This window comes from Centrocercus urophasianus, unplaced genomic scaffold, assembly GCF_019232065.1.
Source record: "Centrocercus urophasianus isolate 14NV4802_14NV808 unplaced genomic scaffold, USGS_Curo_1.0 seq_19, whole genome shotgun sequence".
Classification (NCBI taxonomy): Eukaryota; Metazoa; Chordata; class Aves; order Galliformes; family Phasianidae; genus Centrocercus; species Centrocercus urophasianus.
In genome coordinates this window covers 11,808,851-11,830,082 of record NW_024884744.1, presented here as the reverse complement: position 1 = coordinate 11,830,082, position 21,232 = coordinate 11,808,851, and the positions used below count along the sequence as shown (strand labels likewise).

The 21,232-nt window shown below is 38.1% G+C and overlaps 2 long non-coding RNA genes across 4 annotated transcripts in view; both read right to left on the bottom strand.

The window, feature by feature from the left end:
• LOC122161556 overlaps window positions 1-15,793 on the bottom strand; it is an 84,839-nt gene extending 69,046 nt beyond the window's left edge. The window contains exons 1-4 of one of the 2 annotated variants that reach the window (XR_006169209.1): window positions 15,614-15,793; window positions 13,345-13,439; window positions 10,228-10,291; window positions 4,155-5,482 (exon numbers count right to left, since the gene is read on the bottom strand). This is a non-coding gene — a long non-coding RNA (uncharacterized LOC122161556). Of the gene's footprint in view, window positions 1-4,154; window positions 5,483-10,227; window positions 10,292-13,344; window positions 13,440-15,613 lie in introns of those variants that run through there. The other variant, XR_006169208.1, reaches the window with a different exon arrangement.
• Window positions 15,794-16,830: 1,037 nt separating this feature from the next.
• The window catches only part of LOC122161555, a 118,676-nt gene continuing 114,274 nt past the window's right edge, over window positions 16,831-21,232 (bottom strand). For both annotated transcript variants that reach the window (XR_006169206.1, XR_006169207.1), the window contains one exon: window positions 16,831-16,972. This is a non-coding gene — a long non-coding RNA (uncharacterized LOC122161555). The remainder of the gene's footprint in view (window positions 16,973-21,232) is intronic.

Here is a 21,232-nt window from a genome sequence, read left to right as displayed (position 1 = left end):
GCTGCTCAGTGAAGAGTTGGCATTGCTGCCTGAGAAGGCTTGGAAAGCAGCTGCTCTCACACTAAGTTTAGCTTTAGTTAATATTCTCACTATTAGTCCTTCAACTTCATGAGAATAAAAAATAAATAACACTCTAAACAGAAGATAAACAAACAAGCTAATGTTCCTGGTTTTGTTCTTCCTGTTTGATCAGATCATAAAATCTGGCTTGGTTTTTACTCCAGCACCTTACTCTGTGTCCTTCCAGGTTTAGCAAATCTGTTATCCATGGGCTTAGGTTAGGTCCTGTTTCATCTTTTTGACTGAGTTGGGAGGTTTCTTTAACATAAAAGCTGCAGGATGTGAAGAGAGCAGAAGAAGCTCTTGATGATACTGATTGGAGAAAAAAGGAACAAAAGAAAATAATTCAGGCTGGAAGGCAGAAAAGTGGTAATTCCTTTGAAGTTACATGGGTTTTAGTTTTGATTAAAATAATTTCAGACAGGCAAATCCTGGCTGGTGTACAGTGCTGTTTTTCTAGTATAGTTCTATTGCTCAAGCTCATCACCATATGACTTGGCTATGGCTGGATGAAAGCTGCCCAGTTTGGGGCTAATGACCAAGAGGCAGAGCTGACCCAGGCTACAGCAGGGCCAGACTGAGCTCAGCCAGGAAAACAAGAGCTTTGAGGATCCTAAGGGAATCCATGAATCATTCCCTAGACAGAATAATTCAAAGTAAATGATGTGCCAAGAGGATTGCTATTTTGGCAGAAGTTACCAGGCTCTTATATTGCTGTGCATGATGTGAGGCTTCCTGAGCAACGTAATGAGTTTGAAGGGGGAGAATTTGATGTCTGCAATACTTTAGGGATGGCATCGACTAGTGTATAAATTGGTTTGAGCTGTTGCTAGTCCCTCAGATTGGCATGTTGTATTCTCAGACAGATGATCTGAATGAAAGATAATACAGAAAATCAGTCTCAGGCAGATGCAGAAATGTTAGCTTAATTTATTGGGCTTCCTTTCTTAGCATAGAAGGTAGGCATATTTTAAAAAGAAGCACAGTGCACGGGAGGCATGAGGGCTCGCTGGGGGATTCTCCCCTTTCTCTTGTCCTTTCTCAGCCTGCGGCTCTGCTCTCCAGCACTGACCTTCATTTCAGAGCTGAAACCTAAGGAATGTGAGCTCTGCTCAACCCGTCTGAGCTGTCTGTCATGCAAGGCAAGGGGGAAACTGCCTCCATGGCAGAGGCGCAGAAGTATGCTACTGCCTACTCCCTATCCGGGTGCAATATAAAACCTCCTGGGTTAATAAGACCCATGTTGTTTTTCTATTCCTGCAGGGTTGGGTATGTATATGGGCTTATCTGCTTAAATTGGTCTAATCATGGACACTCGTGCAGATTGTGGAGGCTGTTGTTGGTGCTGCTACATCCACAAAATGCCTACCTTCCTGGCACACTTGCTTGCTATCTGTCTCAGGTTTGGCTGGTGGCGTATAGAATCTGGGCAATGTGATCTAGGAGGGCATCGTGGCAGGGTCATCACTGTAAGAACTGTACAAATTAATTGCGATATTTATTTTCTCACTGTTGATCCTGACACATACAAATATTTGGCAACAGCTATGGATTACTTCTCAAAATAAACCCCTACAGAATAAACTAGCTAAAAGTGTTGAAGGTCTCTGATTGAATTCATCAGACATTCATGTGTATCTGCACAAATCAATGACCAAGGCAGGGATTTTGTCAATCAGATAAGTGAGGAAATACATTAACAGGTGACAGACAACTGTTTGCCAGGGCACATAACCCTAGAGCCAGCAAACTTGTGAAATGGCAGAATTGAACTGTGAAAGACAAATCACTGAAGGTGGAGAGAGTGTCTTCATTCTGTATTGAAAAGTGCAAAGATTCTTTTAATCTACATTAAAAATATGAACAAGTTGTTCATATACATTACAAATTTTGTTGCTGCTTCACTTTAATAGCAAGATAACAATCGTGTGCCGTCTACACATTTTGCTTTTTATTGCTTTTGCATAATTCATCCTAAGTAATGCAACATCCCTGACAGGAGAAATTCCACAAAATTTAAGAAAATGAAGGTGAGCTGCAGTACAATCCAAAATAGCAGATAATATTGAGGCATTTAGATGAAGGAAAGGAAATGAAGTAGGAAGTAAGAAGCATGAAGGGAAGAGAGAAAATGAAATGATTACAGTGAAGCATAAAATGAAAGTGTGTAGTAGAAAGTGACACTCTGCAGAAAAAAAAAAAGGAATAGTTGGCTCGCACATCATAGATGAGATGGGTTTAATGATGACTAAACTGGATGTACTGCAGAAGAGTAATGGGTATGGAAGAACACAAGTTTCAGGGAACAATTGCAGGGTGCTGAATCAGTTAGCAAAGCCTTTGGAAAAATGGAGCCATGACTGAGCAGTCTGGAGAAAGAACTATTATCTCTGAGAGTTCTTATAATAGTTCAATTTCACATCAGTATAGCTGCAAACAATAGTCTGCCAGTAGAATTTTATCAGCTTTTCTACATTACAATCACCTTCATTTGTCTTGTTAATTTTGGCATAACTCAGACAATGACATTAAAACCTTCTTCTTTGAACCAAAATTTGATCTCATTTCACATCTGGGCAAACTGAGTTGAAAGCACACATACATGGAAAATTTTTGATTATTTAGTTACTAGAATAGTCAGACTGGAAACATAATGTAGTTAACTGATTTCAGATTCCCCTCTACCCTGAAATATGAGCCAGGTTGGAGGAGACTTTAGTCCTGTTCAGGGAGTACTGTATGCCCCATGAACGAAAGCCAAGTTTAGATTGGATGTGATTTGTCTTGAAGGAGTCCAAAGGGTTTTATGGCTATGTCTGAGCACAAATCTTAGCAATTTTGGCTCAGGAGAGGCCAACAATGACAGGTACATCATTTCCATTGATTTCAGCTCCCAGCCAACTGCAAACATGATGGGAGGAACCTGGGCACAGACAGGTCCCAGGCAAAATATCTGGATGCTCTCTAGCTCAAGTATGGCAGGGAATCAAGCAGGGACCACATTTAATCACTGGAGAAACTCTTCTCTCTGAAGTTTTGTGACTTGTGGGTCACTTCCTTTCGTGTATGTGGTCACATATATTCCCCTGGCAATGCCAAAGTGACTTACCATGTAGTAGCATTAGGAAGGGATTGGTTATAGCTTTCTTCTAATGTCATTTAATAGCAAAAAGCGAAGAATGGGGCATTGGCACATATGTTTGAATCAGAGTCTTGGAAACCCTACTTTGTTTGGTAGGGGAAAATAGAGAGATGTTGGATACTGCTGAATGATGATAACTGATGTCAAATTTGACATCTAAGTGCCATTCACAATACATTGATACATAACCTCATGTTTAGAGACACCCTCCCTCCCACCCCCACCCCCCAAAACAATCTGAATAATGAATCAAATGGTCTCAGGAGTAATTGGATCTTTTTCTGTGTAATTAGCAATTTTTCCCCTTGCATTATAATTTAAAGTACTGTGGTTGAATTGAGCAACTCATGTAATGAGTCATTAGACTAAGGCTTTTAAGGAAGTTATTTCTGAAGGTCTGTGGAGGCTAAAATATGTCTAAATTAAAAGAATGACAGGCTGCAATCATGGCTGTAAAATAAAGGTGCTCAGTAAGCAGTCCTATTACAATCAGAAAGAAAAAGAAGCAGATCTCTGTCTTGTGCATAGAAGCAGAGGAAATGATGAATACCTTAGGTAACTCATTCTGTGCAAAATCAATCTTTCACTGTCAATTTTAAATGAACTAATTTGTTCACAAATCTGCTCAGTCAGTTTGGAAGCATACTCAGTTCATCCATATTAGCAAATCCTTTAATCTTGACTAGTCCACTGAGTAAGAAATCTAGAAATGTGTTAATATGACTGGACATATGTAGTAGGATAAGAATTGATTCTTTTAATTAGTGTCTATTCAAGTTATAGTTCCTTCTTTTACTGAACTATTGACCCACTGATATATAAAGAGATTATTGTTATGACTAAAATACCTTCCAAAGTTACATTTAACTCTTTATTTATTGGTCAGTGTCAGACAGAAAAATAATTTTTGAATTATCAAAAAAATAATGTAATCTAATTTAAGGTTTCTTTCAGACATATTCCCATTAAACCTGGAGATTCAAACTGATATTTGATATTTAAAAAACAAATCTCAAGTTATTGCCAGAGGAATGATTTAATCCTTTCTTCCAAGTTAGATAAAAATATAAAATGCTACTTATACTCCTAGTTTGAGATCAAGACAGTGAGGATTTACCCTTCACAGTTCAACTCCCAAACATGGTGCCCAATCTAGATTCCTCCCCCTTTCTCCCCCCCACCAAATTCATTGATGACAAAGGACTAAGAAAAGGTGTGTGTGGGGAGAGGAGATAGAGGGGAGGAAGAGCAGAGTGAGATGACTCCTCCTTTCATTCCTACTCTCCTCACACAGACTGATGCCTATATAAGTTAAGCTGTAGAAAACATCTGTATATGAAATCAGGATAAACTCACTGTAATCCACAAATAAACAAGATTATGTTAGCTTTCTTGCTCACCCACAGAGAGACAAGAAACAAAAACAATCTCAAATAACAGTGCTTTTACAATGGGAAGCAGTGTTATAATCTCAGTATGGTTTTTAGAACAAAAAATGAAATGGGTGTCTATTCTGGTCACTCACATTTTCTTGTTCTCTTCATCTTAAATAATATAAGAGCCTTTGCAGCAGGGTGGTCCTAGGCAGATTCAGTGGCCTAGTGCTGAACACCTATACCCTGCATAGGGAGCAAGTGCAGTATTGGTGTTACCACTATAAGTCTGAACGCCAAGTGTTTAAATGACTATCGATTTTAGAAATACTTTGAACAATGGTGGCAGAAAAAACTTTCAGCAACCCACCATTGTGGACAACCACGTCTAAGACTTTTAAGATTTGCAGTGACTTCCTAAAGTCAAACTTTATAGTAGTGAGAATTGTGCTAAACAAAATGTGAAAAAAATGTTGTAAACCAGAAAGCCAGGATGTTCTGCTTTTTCTGAGCCCAGATAATCTTATTCTCATTGCTTTTGACAGAGTTCTTGGCCCACTGTAGTATAGTCTTGACTTGGAGATTTGCACATATTCATGGGTTGCAACAGCACTTGTTTTTTAGCCATAGTCTACAAATAAGTAAGTGTAGGTAAGAGAGAGGACAGGAAATTTGTACTTAAGCCTTCTGATGTTTCTCTTTTCATCTTCCATAAAATTTTCACTTTGAAGGGAATTCTTAGACAATGCACAATAGGAGGAAAATTGCTGTTACACTTTGAGTCCTGTATTTGTGGAGCTTTTGAGGCATCCATTTGTTTCACTGCAGGCTCTGTCTCTCTTCAGTTTTCCAGACTTTTTTGGTTTGCTGAGCTGCCAGGGTCTAACTGGTGGGAACCAGTGGATTCCTGTGACAGAAGGCAGCAAATTATCAGTGACATTCTGCTTTCTTAGTGCATTAAGACTGGCCTTTGCCGTTTGAGCTGTTGATGTATATGAGCACTGAGAGTTTTTTTCATGTGGCTTTATAACCAGTCGAAGAAGGATTAGGATAGCAAAGCACCATAACCGGCCACCTCATGTGCTCTTATTCTCTCAGTTTCAGCAATGCTGGACACTGTGTTCTCTTTATGCTTTGGTTGGAAGTGTTTCAATAAGCATTTTTCTTCAGTTCATGGTTTGAACTTTCTCCTCTTTGCATCAGTAGCAGCCATTTTCTGGACTCCGCCTTCCTAATTTGTATCTGAATACCTTGCAGTCCTCCCTAGTGCCCACTCACTGCTCACTGGAAAAGTCCAGTTCTTTGGCAAACAGCATTATGGGGAACTGCACATGACAGAGGAGCCATGGCTTATCAGACTAGCACAAGCACTTACTTACATTAATGGTAATTTTGTTTGTTTGTTTGTTTGCCCAGTGCTCCTTACTCAATCAGCTTTGATATGTTTGTATATGGGGACTGTTATGTGCCCAGATTGTATCAAGAACCACTTGGAACATGCACAACTCAGCGTTATTCATGTGGATTCATGTTTCCTAATGAAAGCACTGTAGAAAATTTTCCATTCACTTTAATGGTTATTGAGACTTCATTGAGAAGTACATAATTCTGCAAATAGTTCTATGACGTGATAGCTTTTGCAAATGCCAGGATAGTTACTGATAACTTCATCAGTGTTTCATCATTGTCAGATATATATCTCTGTCCCCATGTATGCAATTCTCTCTATACATTTATGCGTTAACTAATTTTGCATGATGTTGGTGGAGGGCAGGACAGTGGCTTGGTTTGGCTCATTTCAGATACAAATTATGACTGCCTTAGAAGTGAATGTAATAATAATCATGGTATTTTTAATGTCTAAATTATTGCAGAACCTGAAAACACTCCTCTTGCTTCCAAGGCAGATGTAGGATTGCCAGAAGATGAATGGCACATCTCTATCAGCCAGCGCGTTTTGATAATTGATCAAATTTCCATTTTAATTAGAAAACATGCACCCAAAGTGGGTGGGATCACAAGATTCTATCAGCTCAGTTTTTCTTAATCCTCTGGGTTGAATGAAAAAATGAAGTGACTGGCCTTTCACTAACTCTGAATTCAAGAGATTGCCTTGACCACTGCATGTTCATTTTATCTAGGAATGTCTTTTGTTCTGTACGCTCTCTGACTGTCTGAAAATACCTTTTAATTTCCTGAATACTTATATGTATACAATGAATATTAATCAAGAGCTGATTACTATCTCTTCTGGCAGCACACAATAATATTTTATCAGAGAAAGATTGTATCTGCAATTGCATATTTAAAATCTGTACTGGAATGGCACTTGAGTTCTACTGAGTATGGACTCTGAAGTTGTCCACTAAAATTTTAGATTTTCTTGACTATAAGTAAATGTTTTTAGATTAGTAAACAGAATTTATAAAAGTCAAATATTTGAATATTTTTTTAAGTAAAACTCGTTTCCTTTAACTCACATATTCTAGCCACCAGAGCCACTGGTATTGCTAGTGCTCTACCGGGATAAAATCTTACAGGCAATCTAAGATGCTAGCATGGCATGGAAGGAATCCTTGTCCCAAGGGCCACAGAGGAGTTAGAGATGTGTTAACTTGAAAGCTAGACTGAACCCTTGCACCTTTTCATGAGGCGAAGACAACAAAAGTCGTCAGTTGTCTGCCCACTTGATAAAATTGATACTGCAGACTGCCCCCAGGAGAGCTGCTGAGGAATCCAGGCCCAAATCACTTGGGGATGAAAGGTTTCCACTGTGATCTATATTCTCATCCCTGCCCTTCTGCTCAGGGAAATGCCACTTGCTATACACACATGGAAATTGTGATGACTTCTGAAGAAGGGAGAGTAAGCTTTGTGTGTAAGTTTCTTCATAATGAACTCAAACTTTTAGCCTTCTTACCTCAGAAGACATTTTTAATTTATCTGGTGGCTGAGGCTCTGCCTTGCATGTAGGATGACAGATTGAGTGCTAATTCTACCACCTGTAGACCTTGTTTATTTCAAAATGTCACTTGTTTTTTATATCTTAAGTGCCAAGAGAGATGTTCTCCCAGGATACCAAAAATCAGTCATTATTAGAACACAGATACTAAACCACCCATGTTTCAAACACATCAGTCAAAGACATCTGTCCTGCAACTGTACTGCAGAAAGGGCAGCATGTTATTAGAAAGAAAGAGAGAGAGAGAGATACCAGGGGAGCCTAAATCATTATCTCAACATATTTGAGGCTGAGTGCTGCGAGACTCATGGTAGAGACCATGTGCTTTAATGGAAATTTCAGTCCTTGGTGATCATGTAATTGCACCACAGTAATTCCTTCTATCAGCTTCTCATGCTCTCATGTTTCGTACTCTCGTACAAATCTCGTACTCTGAAACGTTCCACCTTTGATTTTGAATCATTGCAAGAACTCTTTTACTGGAAATTGAGGAGGAAAAACTGCAACCCGAGCCCCAGTTGCTTACCTCCAGGCTTTATGCAAGGTCTCAAAAAATGCAACTATCTTCCATTAAGCCTATCCTAACATGTACTCCAGAGTCCAGGGATAAACTATACAGGAACAAGGAAGGTAAGAAGAGGAAACTTTCTGAGGGCATCTGCTAAGCTCACGTTGGCTGTCTTGACGAGGCTTGTCAGGACACATTGGTAGTGCGCAGTGAGCCTGAAGATTCCCTACTGGCTGGAACCGAGTCATTTGCCAGGCTTTCCTTGTCAGGGAGAGTTAAACCAGTCACTGATCCTAATTCTAACACTGTTGTTGCAGCATTCCAATTTTTAATCGCTACATGACTTGTCAGGTTGAATATGAGCCACATGAATAAAATTTAAAAACCTCCTAATAATGAGAGTGTCAAAGATTACCAGCACTTGATGTTTCTACAGTTACCTTTTCAATTCCTAAAAGTGCAGCTAAGGTGCAAAGATGCTCCTTTTCAGCTTTCCCTTATTTTTCCATTTCTACCCACAGCAGTTCTTTTCTTGAATCATAGCTGGACAGTCTGCAATAAGCAGCACTTTCCCACTACAACAATGTGTTGGGCAGCTCGTGCTTCTGTCAGACTTAATGAAATAATTCAAAAAAGGGGGTCTCCCATCTTCCACAGTCAGCTGGAAATATGGTTGACAAGTAAGTAAAAAGATAAAGCTGCCATTTTTCTTCATCTTGGGTTGGCAGCCTCTTTTCTCTCATGCCTTTTCTCCCTGAGTTTTGAAGCATATGAAGCAGTGAGTCTCTTGCTGTCAGTGAGCATTGTCTTTGGAATGTCACAGCTTTGCGTATTGCCAATTTGTCTGTAAATGTTTGAAATTTGAAGTAATTGTAGAAGATCGAGGCAAGCAAAGTGAGAGCCATTCAGAAGGAAAGGGCATTTTTCAGGCTAGCAAACTGACATGTAGGCATCCTTGTGCTCCTTTTCCCGTGACAGAGTACGGCTGGGACAGATGTGCTTCATGCTGTAAGATCCTGGATGCTGACAAACAAACAAACTCAGTGGGCTCTGAGTTCTGATCTGCAATTGAACTAATTTACCATCTTCATCTGCTACATGAACAAAATACAATAATTGGTTTTAAAAGACACCAGCTTGCTGGCAAATGCACACTGCATAACGCTAGTCTTTTTCAATGAAAAATGATCTTACTCTTACCAGTGCTTCAGTTCACTGATTTCTTTTTGTTTGGGTGTTTTTGCTACAGAATGCTTAAGTTTGCAGTGCTTTCCACCAAGGAAAATCTGCACTGCAATCTATAATCACAGCAGAAGAGGCAAGCTCATTTGGCTGTCTCGGCGTGGCGTTAGTAGCAGGCTTACAGCACACATCGAAATTAAAGCTACACACAGGAGGAGTTGAATGCAGAGTTCGAGCTATGAGCTGAACAGGAACATCAACTCGTAACAGGAACAATTCAGTGTTTAAAAAGTTTAATAACACTATGAAAGCTCAGCATCAGAGCTGAGTCAAGAAAAATGGGATCATGCGATTAAAAATGAAAGGATGTGTAAGGGAATCCGTCGGTGTTTGAGACGCTGTGCTTTATCTGCAATGCTGCGTATTTTAGACTGAGCTCAATGGTTATTGTGAAATGATTCATTTTCATAGCAAAGCAGCTATCTGGGAATATACAGACAAGATGTAGCAGGAGGATCTCTGGACCCAAGGAGGTTTGTACATAGCCTCCAGACAAAGCAGCTGCTGTGGAGGGCTACCTATCCATCAGTGCAATTTCTGCAGCTGACACAGCTTCTGGGGGCCATCCCCACTTTCAAGGAGGAAATTCTCCACCATGACAGGATAGGATCAAGGGCTTCAGCTCCTAGGTGCATGCTGGCTTTAAAGAAATTTCCTTGGAGCTTCTCCAGGCCTATCTGAAAGATCTCTGCAGCCCTAAGCAACACTTCAAGGCTTCAAGAAATCATGTACTTTTATTAGCAGAATTGAAAAAATTGTGAGCAGTGTTCCTGAGTGCTGTTTTTGTCCTCCATTTTGTCAGGTGTTCTTAAAACTCCCATTCATGTTAGAAGTTAATCAGAAGTCTACTCTAACCCTCCCTATTGAAGCTGTAAAATACATCGCTGAAATGACCTTATACATGTAAAATCCGCAAGCACATATGTGCATTGCAACTCACCTGATGATTTGTCCAGTATGGTGTCTGCTGTACTTACTGCCATCCTTGCTAGTAGTTCTCCTTCCTGTAATGATGAAGTGATCAGCAATACTCATAAGGCTTTTAAAAGTGCAAATAAAATCTTTTACCAGGGAGCATTCCTAGTTCAATGCCCCAGTTTCAGAAATGAACATACCTAAGATTCAGCAAAACTTTCCTAACCACAAAAAGTACCAGAAGAGGGGCAGAAAAGCCACATCTTTCTCTTTTTAAACTCAGACTATGGGTAGTTTGAGTCTTTGTTCCCTTTTATTCTCATCATCAGAGGGTGAGCAAAATCATACTTTTTCCTGAGCTCTGAAAAAGGTTTTATTTTTGTCATTTCTATTATGAGCAAACTGGGATGAATATGATTTTGAGTTGGGCTTGGAAGTAGCTCAGAAGTTAAATTTTGGTTTTACAGAAAATTATGTTGGATAAAACATTCTTCTTATTATCAAAATCACGAGCTTTTGTATAGATGTGAATGAAAATAAAGATTTAGTCTTTTTAATCCCTCCTGACAACCCGGGGTACCTGAACTTTTTGCCTTCTCTCTGAACCATAACTTCATTGAGATTTCCAAAGGAGGGGAAGTAGGATTAAATTTCATTAAGAGTTGCAGTGGTTCAGTGTAAAATGAAGTAAATTATTTTTATCCACTCTGATTTGATCTCGCGTTGTGAAACTAAGCTGACCTTGCACCTTAGATTTTGAAGTTTTTCAATAATGAATTTATCTATACATGATTTTCTGAAGACAATGTTATACAGATGCTGTACAACACTCCTTCATCAACAGCTCAGTAAATTATTATAAAACTTTGAAATCTAATTTCAGCATCTTTTACCTCTATTGAATATACTGGAGTAAAATCTAAACCAAAATTAATCCTACACTTTTATGTCATTATACAGCCTACACCTGGCCAAAAACCCTGGTTGCTACATTTCCCGGTTGCTTTCGGTTTAGATTGATTATGTCTTTATACTGGGGAGAGGGCCTGCCTGAAAAAAAATGGCTTAATCTTTATTTGCCTAGAGCAGTTAGAAAAATAAGTGAAGCAAGTAGCCTCCTGTGACTGATTTCTGCTCACTTAAGGCAGTTCACCCTTGAAACAGGGAATAATTGTTCTCTGCCCTTTTTCAGATATTGTCTTCCCTTTCATGTATTATATCCAAATAATCTCAAAGATTTTGAACGTTAAAGGAAGACAGAATGAATCAAAACCATACACCAGGCTAAATTCTGCCTAGAGAGTCATACCCACAGTTTTCGTGAAAGTCAGTGGAAACCATGCACACATCTAGAAGCAAAATTTGGTCCACAGCCTATTTAATTTATAAATAAAAGTCGAAAGGAAAAGAAGAGAACTTAGAAGAAAGATATAAATGTTTTGGCTTTGATCAAATTACTGGACATGGACCATGAAAATTTGAGTATTTGTGGTATATTTTGCTTCTGGATATCAATTTTCTGGGGAAAAAAAAACAAAAGTTTCCCTTCAGGATTTCTATAGAGAAGGTGGATCGTATCACCTTTTCTTTCCTTTTGCTCTGTCTTTAATGAGAACGCCTTTTTTTCTTGTAGCTAGTCAAGTGGTTGGCAATGAACAACCACTTCTCTGCCTTCTCTATTCAGCGAGAACCTAAGGCCTTTCATCTAGGTTAGGTCTGACTGTAACATCCCAATCATGTCAGGTTGGTATTAAGGCTGAGGCAACTCCTACCAATCCTGAGTTTAATAATCCTTCTTGCAAATATTTCTTTCTAATTGTAAGTACTCTTAATTATTTGTACCCCAGTGGCAAAGTTGTAACAGAGGTGATGATAAGAAAAGAAATATTTTGTAGTTTATTCAAAAGTTTATTCTTTTTTGGGGGGGACTTCTTCATCAAAGCTGTCTCTTAAAAGTACTTTCCAGTGTAACTAAGGCCCCATGGCAAATACACTGTGGTATTATAAACTAAATGTTAAGAACTGCTTAGATCTATAATAATCATTTATTTTAGTGCTAAGTGATGATACAAGGCAAAAATAAACTTTCCATAAAAGACATAAATAAAAAATAAAATAAATTAACAGAAGAACAACCAATTATAATCCAAAGTTTGAAAACGAGTCATTTTGTTTAGCTGTTCCTATCGAGCAAAACTGAAGTACCTGAAGTACCTACAAATACAGTTGTTGGAAATATAAAAATAAAACTATAAATATTTAAGAATTTTTGGCCATAGTACTTCGATTGCTGTAATTGTACATCCCATGACTGTCTCTTCTCTACTGCTTGGTAGTTCAGTTGGTGCACTATATCCAAAATTTGACACTTCAGCTGCTCAGGTGAAAGGCCTTTAATGTCTCCTTTATTGGGAAGACCTGTATTTAGGAAGGGATCTGCTTATTTAGCCCATTTACTTGGGGACTGATCCAAAGCTGAAAATTGTAAACATCCAAATGGAGCAAAGCCAAACTACTGACCTTATAAAAAAATATGGTTGTTTCAATGGGATGAGGATTTCAATTATGTCTTCCCTCTGTTCAGCAACACTCACCATATGATTCTGTTGGACAAGTTTATGACAGCTAATAGAATTCTTTGTGGGTGATATAAAAGAAGTATTTTTACTATAAATTTTACACTGGAAACTACTGATAACAGAATTTTGCTATGTCATGCAAGGTTCTTTCAAACAGAGTGACTCAAAGCAAGCTACCAGGGACCAATTCTTTACTAGTTGACAATGAAAAGACTTTTGAAAGATAAGTCAGTTTCACATACCTGGCTAGATTTGTTATTAAGAAGACACTGAGCTGTTGTACAATGATGTTAAAAAACAGAAATTTTACAAAACCTTAAATATAAGAAAATAAGAAGTTAAAAATATCTCTAAATGAGTCTAGACCTGCAAAATGAGTGGGTTCGTGCATAAAAATCCGAGCAGATCAGAAATATGTGCCATCAATCTTAGTTTATAATATGTATTCAAACTGTAATTCTTTAGGAGATCTGAATCAACTACTTTTAACATTCAAATAATCAAACTTCCCATTGTAGTAAAACATGTAATGTTTCTGTAAGGGTTCTAGGGGATGGCATTACCTGCTAAGCTCCTCAGTTGCAGCAGTGCTTGTGTTACTTTTGGTTCATCCTTTTGCCAGTATTTCCTTGACACTGGATTTATAACATATTATGTCCTGTTTTAAAAGTAATGGTTTAAAAATTGTACACAAATGGGTGTGCTGTTTTTTAAAAAAATCCAGTCTCCTAGCAATCCAGCCTTTCTTAGCCTCTACAGTTAGAAATAAGATGTAGTTTTATGGTGACACTGTGAGAATCTGTATCTCGTTGGTTAGATCATGGATGGGCAACAATGGCTTTTTTCAAAGTTTCACAGACTAGAAAACTTAAAGTAGCTCCTTTTAATTGAAACCCAGACATACTTTTAGGTAAAAACAAAACTGAGCTGGCTAGAGTTTTTTCCCAAGCCAAACAAAAGAGATTGGAACTTTCCATTGTTTTTGTCTGCCAACCATGCATTGTTAAAGGAATCGAAATAAAGAGGGAAAGGGGTCAAGGGTTATAGAGCTCATATTTCCACTCTACATGACCCCATCTCAGCAATAGTGGGACCCTCGTGATCAGTTCCTGTTGGTCTAATGGAACAGCCATTTCTTAAGAAAAGGAATTACTGCGTACAGTACCTTTGTGACTAACAGAAGAATACACTAGCTCTTCAAAGGTTCTTTCATTACAGCCCCTGAAGAGGACTCTGACATTACTTTCTTGAGATTATAATGAAAACAGCTGTACTTGTACCAATTCCCCTTTTTATTATTTTTTGTAACAAAACAAGATTGATGTTATGCCACTTTCTGTTCTGTCATGAGAATAAGGTATCACAAATGCTAGTAACTACCACAGTAGCGATATGCACTACTTTGATCTTTTCACTATTCTTTAATTTGGGCAGCTGGCCACTGAATTCCTTCCTAAAAATCTGTGCTGTCTATAAACAAAGGGAAAAATGGCCAACAAAATCAAATGTGCACATTTAGAACTGTTCATCTGACTAGTCCGATTCAAAGCCCACACGAGTAATGCAAATACGACACTTTGATTTTGTGATTCTAGGCACAGAAATCTTAATACACATTCTTTTGACGTTGGATTGTGGCAGAATGAGAAATACCACAAACAACCAATTCTCATTAAAATCTAAAGCTTGTAATCCCTCCGTTCTTATTGGTTGCTTTGCCAAAGACTTCTTAAGAGATTATTTAGCTTATTTATGAAAATCCAGAAGTAATTTTCAGTGATTTTGCCCCTAACATTTATAAGACAGTAAAATTAATCATGCTCTGGTTGTAAGTTTTTCCAGTGTGAAAGGCAAATGCAAGAAGGCAGGATGAGGCAATAGTAACTGTCAAGATTCCAAAACCAAGAAATGCAAACACCTATCGTCCAAATTACCGCTGTACTGGTAGCAAGAGAATGGTAGTCATTAGTGTTTGTGCAGGTATGCCAGAAGACAACTATGTATTGCCAGTTAATTTTCTTTGTCAGGGAGTCAACTTTTTGCACTGAATCAGATACACAACTTTTCTATTCCCTGCATTTCTGTTAAATTCCTTATTCATGTTCACAACAAGCACAACTGGTCTCTTGCTGGCATCACTGCCACATTGGAAATGATAAGGCAGCGAGTGGTGCTCAGAATTTGCAAGCAAAGTTCTCTAAACTATGATTTTGGATCCTCTGTTTCAGTCATCAGCAATCATTTAGTTACATAAGAACTTTGCTGGAAGCTAGAGGCAGTTTCCAAAAGCCAAAATAACTGCTGCTCGGAAATTCCAGAATCAGCTGAAGACATAAATTTATTGCATAAATGATTTTGAAAATAGGACTGCTGTGTTTATAAATGTAACATAATGATTTTATAAAATTTATTTTTAGAGAATCTCATACGAAATGTGGAGTATGAGTAAAAACAGTCCACAAATACAGTCCCATCATGAAAAAAACAAAAGAAATGAAGGGAAGATCCTAGGACCTGTGATGTTCATAGAGAAATACTAGGCAGGGCAGGAGATTCAGTTTTGTCATATTGCAACTGGGTTAGTTGCATACATGTTCATGTATATCTTTTTACTTATAAACACATAACCAAGTGTATCTTGCACATCTGTGGACATATGTTAGCTAAAACATTAATACAGAGAATGCAGAAGGGTAACCAATGTCTTGTACACAAGCCATTACAGGAACTGATTTTTGTATTGTATTACAGAGCATTCATCAATTCTTTCAATTTTCTATGCAAATGCAGTTTTGGCCTACTAGCCTAATTTTGACTTAGTATATTGCTTACCTTTGTTTGTGCACTGCTTTGTGCTGCAGACTTGATCCTGGTGCAGAGGCTCTTGCTGTGGGTGGTTTGGACATACAGCAGAGCAGTAGCTTGGGTAGTTATGTTTGATATCCAGGGCAGCTAATTATGACTGTGAAAGTCTTCCAGAAGCCACACACCACTGGGCATCTGCACTGAATGGTGCGGCTGTTTTCCAGAGCAAGAATGAGAAGAGAATTTAGTTGTGAAGGCTTGAAATGGCCACAGTCATTCTTCAAAATCTGTTTAGTGAATTATGTATGGTGCATCTTATGGTTCCAGAACTAGCAAATTCAATCCATGGACTCAGACTTACTAACGAATGTCTTGTAATTATCATCTGGAGAATTCCTACCCCAAACTTTAAATCTGTGATTCAAGTTCAGAAACTTCATGAACTTGAGAGACCAATATCTGGCCATTAAGTATATATTAAATATCTGTTGCATACTACTAACCCTTTGGAGCCAATAACCTCCTAAATAGCAGAGAATAAAAGTGTGTGATATATATTCCTGAATACTCACTCTTCAATCTGCAATACTTATTCATTATACTCTGAAAATATGTCTATATCAACACAGGCACTTGGACAATGGCAACTAGCAGACACTAGGTATCAGAAGAGACAAAACAGTGGGTACAAGAGGAGCCAAACATCATGACTAAAGAGTATGGCATTGAAGGGGCAATAACTCTGAACAGAAGTGTGCAAAGGATGTGCACATAGAGTAACACTGCATAGAGGACCCAAGAGTAAAAGAAAGCCAGCTGGTAAAGCAAGGTTCAAATATAAACAGAAGATTTTGCAGCCAAGAAGGAGAAGGTGGTAGCTGGTAGGGAAAAGGATGTAACATAAAAGAAGAGCATTAGTGGGACCATTCTCAAAGCTATTGATTGGCTGAAAGGGAAGGATGTAATGAGAGCTGAGAGTCAAAGACAAGAATGGTAGAATTCTATCAGAAAACTCTTAGTTACCTCAGGTAGGAAAGTAAAAAACAAGCCCATCCAGGATCTGCCTGATCACTACAGTATTTGAGGATAAAATGCAATGCTAAACATTTTAAAAAAATGTACAAAGTGCCATAGAAATGAATCTAGCTTTCCTTACAATGATTTAGTAATTCCTACTGCGATGCATGCACATATACACATACACACACAGACTTACACTCTTTTATAGCTTAGTGTGGCCCACAAGTACAATATCATCTTCTACATTTGTTCAGTCTTGGAAAAATGCTCAAGGGAGGCAATGCAGATCTGTTCTATAGATGCCAATTTGTCCCCATGTCTTAGCAATGCAGGGAAGGTCTGACCTCCTCCAGCTTCCAGGGCTTTCTGAGTATAGGAAGAACAAAAAAATCACCAGACTATTATAAATGAAAAGAGCTCCAAAAATAGAAGGATGTTAATTAATATGTCATATTTCTGTAACACATTTAGATTTGTGGCTACTTTTGTCAGCCTAAGAAACTCAGATGAGCGACTGAATTTCTGTAGCTTGTAAAGGAAGATGCATAAATGACTGTAAAGGAAGGTGCAGTCCATATTTTTTCCTAATCAGATGAGATTTAAATGGTTTTTAATATCTTTTGTGTAGAACTACTAAAGAAAGTGGCAACTTCTCAGGCTTTAGGAAAAAACAAAGCAACAAAAGAAAAGCCTTTAGATGCTCGCAGTAGGTGGTATCAGCTACTGACCTACCTACTAATAAGGCAAATGAAAGGAAAACAGCCTGAGAGGAAGTAAATAGCAGAGCCAAAGTCTTGAGGGGAGAAGAGGCAAAGGAGGGATACAGTGCTTAATTCATCCTGACTGAAAAGGTCTGTCAAACCACAAGTAGAAGATGCTACCATATATAGCAGCATTACAATAGGAAGAAGTATTGTATCGTAGCCCTTTGATTCGAACACTGCTGATATCGGATTACTGAACAAGGCTGTAGCCAGGAATTCTAAGTCTTTACCAGATACAGTCTGGGAGCAAACACTAAGGCTGCCAAGCTTCTGCTTGCTGTTGCAGGACCTCAGGCCTATTAGGTGATAAAGGGGAAACAGCTCTGAAGTCAAGCTGGTCTTGCTTCAAAGTCAGCACCTTGTGAAGTAAATAGAAATATCACACTGAACAAATTAAACAGAAAAGTCAATAATTAAAAATGCCATCCTTAGCTCTTTGGATACGATTACTAAAAATTAGAAACCTGTTTCTGTTCCTTAAATCCTCCCTATAATATTTAGAAACCAGATTGCCTTCAAGCTCAATGATGTGTTCAGTTACTTCAAACCATATAAATACTTTAATATTGTTTTTAAAAATAGTGAACTGCATGTCATTCACTTTTTATAATACCATGAGAGCAACATTAAGAGATCTATTAATGTATTACTATATTTGAAATCTATGTTAATATATGTTGGACAGTTGTATATTGCTGACTGTAAATAGATGTATTGAACATTTAGATAATGTCTGGCTGAAGTGGTATTTTATTCTTTTATTTAAGAATGTTCTCAGCCATGAGACAGTTCTGCTGGCACTGGTACAAATGCTGTTTTGTCCCTGGTTTTGTTTTTTTCACTGTAATGTTGCATTGCAGAAACTCACGGTGGTACAAATTGTGCTTCTGGTTATTTTGGCATTAGAATTAATTTAGATTTATAACAAGACCAATTTGATTTGTTTATGATTGAAGTGATGTAGAAAATGCAATGAAAATATTTTAAGTAGGTGTAGTTTTGTATTTTTCATTGGCTTAGTGGGCAAGATGATTGAAACTTTCTTGCAAGTTCTCCAGTAAAAAACAAAACAAAACAACAACAACAAAACCATAGTAAGAAAGAGGAAAAAAAAGTTAAAGAAGGAAAAAATCCTGTCTGTATAGAATTCTTGCCTTTTTGTTTGGGCAATTTCTACAATTTCTTCCTATAGCTGTAGTGACTCCTGGAAATTTTTCATACAGGACATACCATCAACAGGATTCTTTTCCAGATTTCTTACTCTTTTTAATTCATATCCCTTAACTACCTGCTCCATTCTTTCCTTCCCCCTCCCTTCTGCTCTAACATTAATAGGCTGCTGGAATCAACCTTCTAAATGAAATCAGTCAAGTCACCTCAGCTTTGATTGCTTTATTCCCATGCTATATTATGAAAGCACTCTGGATTCAGCACACTGAATCAAAAATGTTCTACATTCAATTGTCATAAATAACAACGCACAGCAAAGAACTTAAGCTATCAACATAAACAATACAATATGAAAGCATGCTTCAAACCAGATGCTACTTTATTTCTGTCCAAACAGTTTGAAGAGGCTGTTAAAATGCTTCAAGTTGCTGTTTATAGAGGGTCAAATGAACATTTTTCAATGAAATGTGCCCCTTCTGGTTCCTTAATGATTAAATACAGTGCAACAATAGCCATTTAAAATAGCAAGAGAATATCCGATGATTTTTTATTGTTAGAATTGTTAAAATAGGAGGAGCTGAAAAGCTTTGTGTGAGGTGAGAGAAAAAATGCTCTGACAGCATCAGAGCCACCTCAAGGAGTTCTGACAATTTGTCCAAAAATCACTGCACTTTCCAAGGAGCCTTTTGCTGAACTCCCAGGACAACAAGAACATCTTTCCTTCACTCAGAATGGCACACAGCTTTTCCCACCATTCCCCCCAACTGCCTCCCCCAGCAGCTCCACTATTACGGGGTGAAACTTCATCAGTGTCGACTGTAAACACTGGTATCAGGAGAGATACATGCAAACTCCACTACCTATAAAGGGACAAGGTCGGATTCCCAACCTCACTAGGCTCACTAGGACAAAGAAGAGCCAGGATGCCTCTGGTTTATTTGTGGATCAGACCCAGATATAAAAGCTTACCAAAGACCTTAGAAAATGGACTAGCATTTCCAACGTAGACTTTCCTGCCCAATGAATCCTGTGTACTCGTGCTTTTGAGAAAGAGCTCTCTAACTCAAGACTGTTTGCCTCCTGGAGGCAATCCAGCACTCCTGCTCGCCTGTCAGCATTCAGCCCACTGTAGATACTTCACTTGTTTACATGTCATTAAAATTGCAATTGGAGCTTTGTCGGTAAACCGTCAACCTCTAGAACCCACTTTCTTCTAAAAACAGAGCTGATTTATTACTGAAAAAGTAGTCTATCTTTGCTCAAAGACACACATTCGGAATGTCATGTTGACCTAAGACTGAAGCTGATCTTATTTGACGAGAAACCCACACATTTTCAAAAAAATAGGGAAAAAAAGTAAACAAAGCTTTTGTTCTAAATGGTCTGGAACAAAACTGTACTTCCTTTCATGTTTGATCAAAGCCTTAGTAACTTGTCAGGATTCTGAAAATCGGAGCTATTAGGTTACTACACTGCTGTAGCAGCCCTATGGAGCAATACCACTCGGTCTTTGTGACTTTCACTAGCCATATTTAAACTTTGCAGGGCAATAATTTGCTGCACAATGAAAACAAAGTCAGCAACATTTCTGTTAAACTTACATTTATTTAATACAATATTGGAGAGTTTGACTTTTTCTGTAAACGTAACCAGTATGCGCCCATCAAAATGGACAGGGAACAGCGTTAACAGGTAATAAGTTTTCTGCCATTTACACTTCCCTACTTACTTACTCACAATTATCTGTAACTTCCTCATATGCCAGGAGCTTTATAAGGCATATAATTAATAAGCAAAATTCTTATCAAACTGGATCAATTTACAACAGGTATAGAATTTTTTTCCTTAAGAATTTTCCTAGCATAAGGAAGCATGTAATGCCTATTGGCAGATTCACAGCATTTCTGCATTTCTGGGAGAGAAATACTGTGTAAAATGCACTTTGTATATACATGCATATACATGTATGTATAAAAGCATACTTAAAAGCATGTGTAAAAATGTTAGAGTGCTTGAGTGTATACGGCTTTCAGCAGCTCCCCTTGTTCTCCACCTCCTGTTCCATCTCTACAATCTTCCCCTCCTCTCCATCTGCTTCTCACAACACCCTCACCAACGGGCTCAGAATGCACAATACAGACTTGGGTATATTGGGCAGGTGATGGCTTTTATTGGATAAAAATTCAGCAAAATGAGTAAGAAAAGGTCACTAGTACGTTGAAAATCCCACTAGCCATCTCAGACTGGTGTAGTAGCCAGCCTCCTTCTAACAGACTCCATTTCCACAGATAACAACTGATGCCCATTAGGCCCAGCTCAGCTGCACACATTAAGCTCTTTGCACTGCATGAACTCCCATGCTAAGTAAAGTGCATCACTGTAACAGATTTTCTGCAGCTCTACCTTAGCTTTCTCAAGAACTATGGCAAAAATAATGGTATTTGTTCATTACTGTCCCTCCTTTAGCTCTCTTTAATTACATAGTTACCCAAACTTTCTGTCTTCAGAAAAAATTTTAGAAGTACACAGGAGACAAAATCAGTTGCTTTTATATTTTAACAAAACACTTTCCTGTCCTCAGTTATTGTATTCCAGCTCCCGAGGAAATACAAAATAAATCCTTAGCCATCCAAGGAATTTTGTCAAGTTTAAATCATTACATCAACAGAAATCATGGCCCAGATCCTTTGAT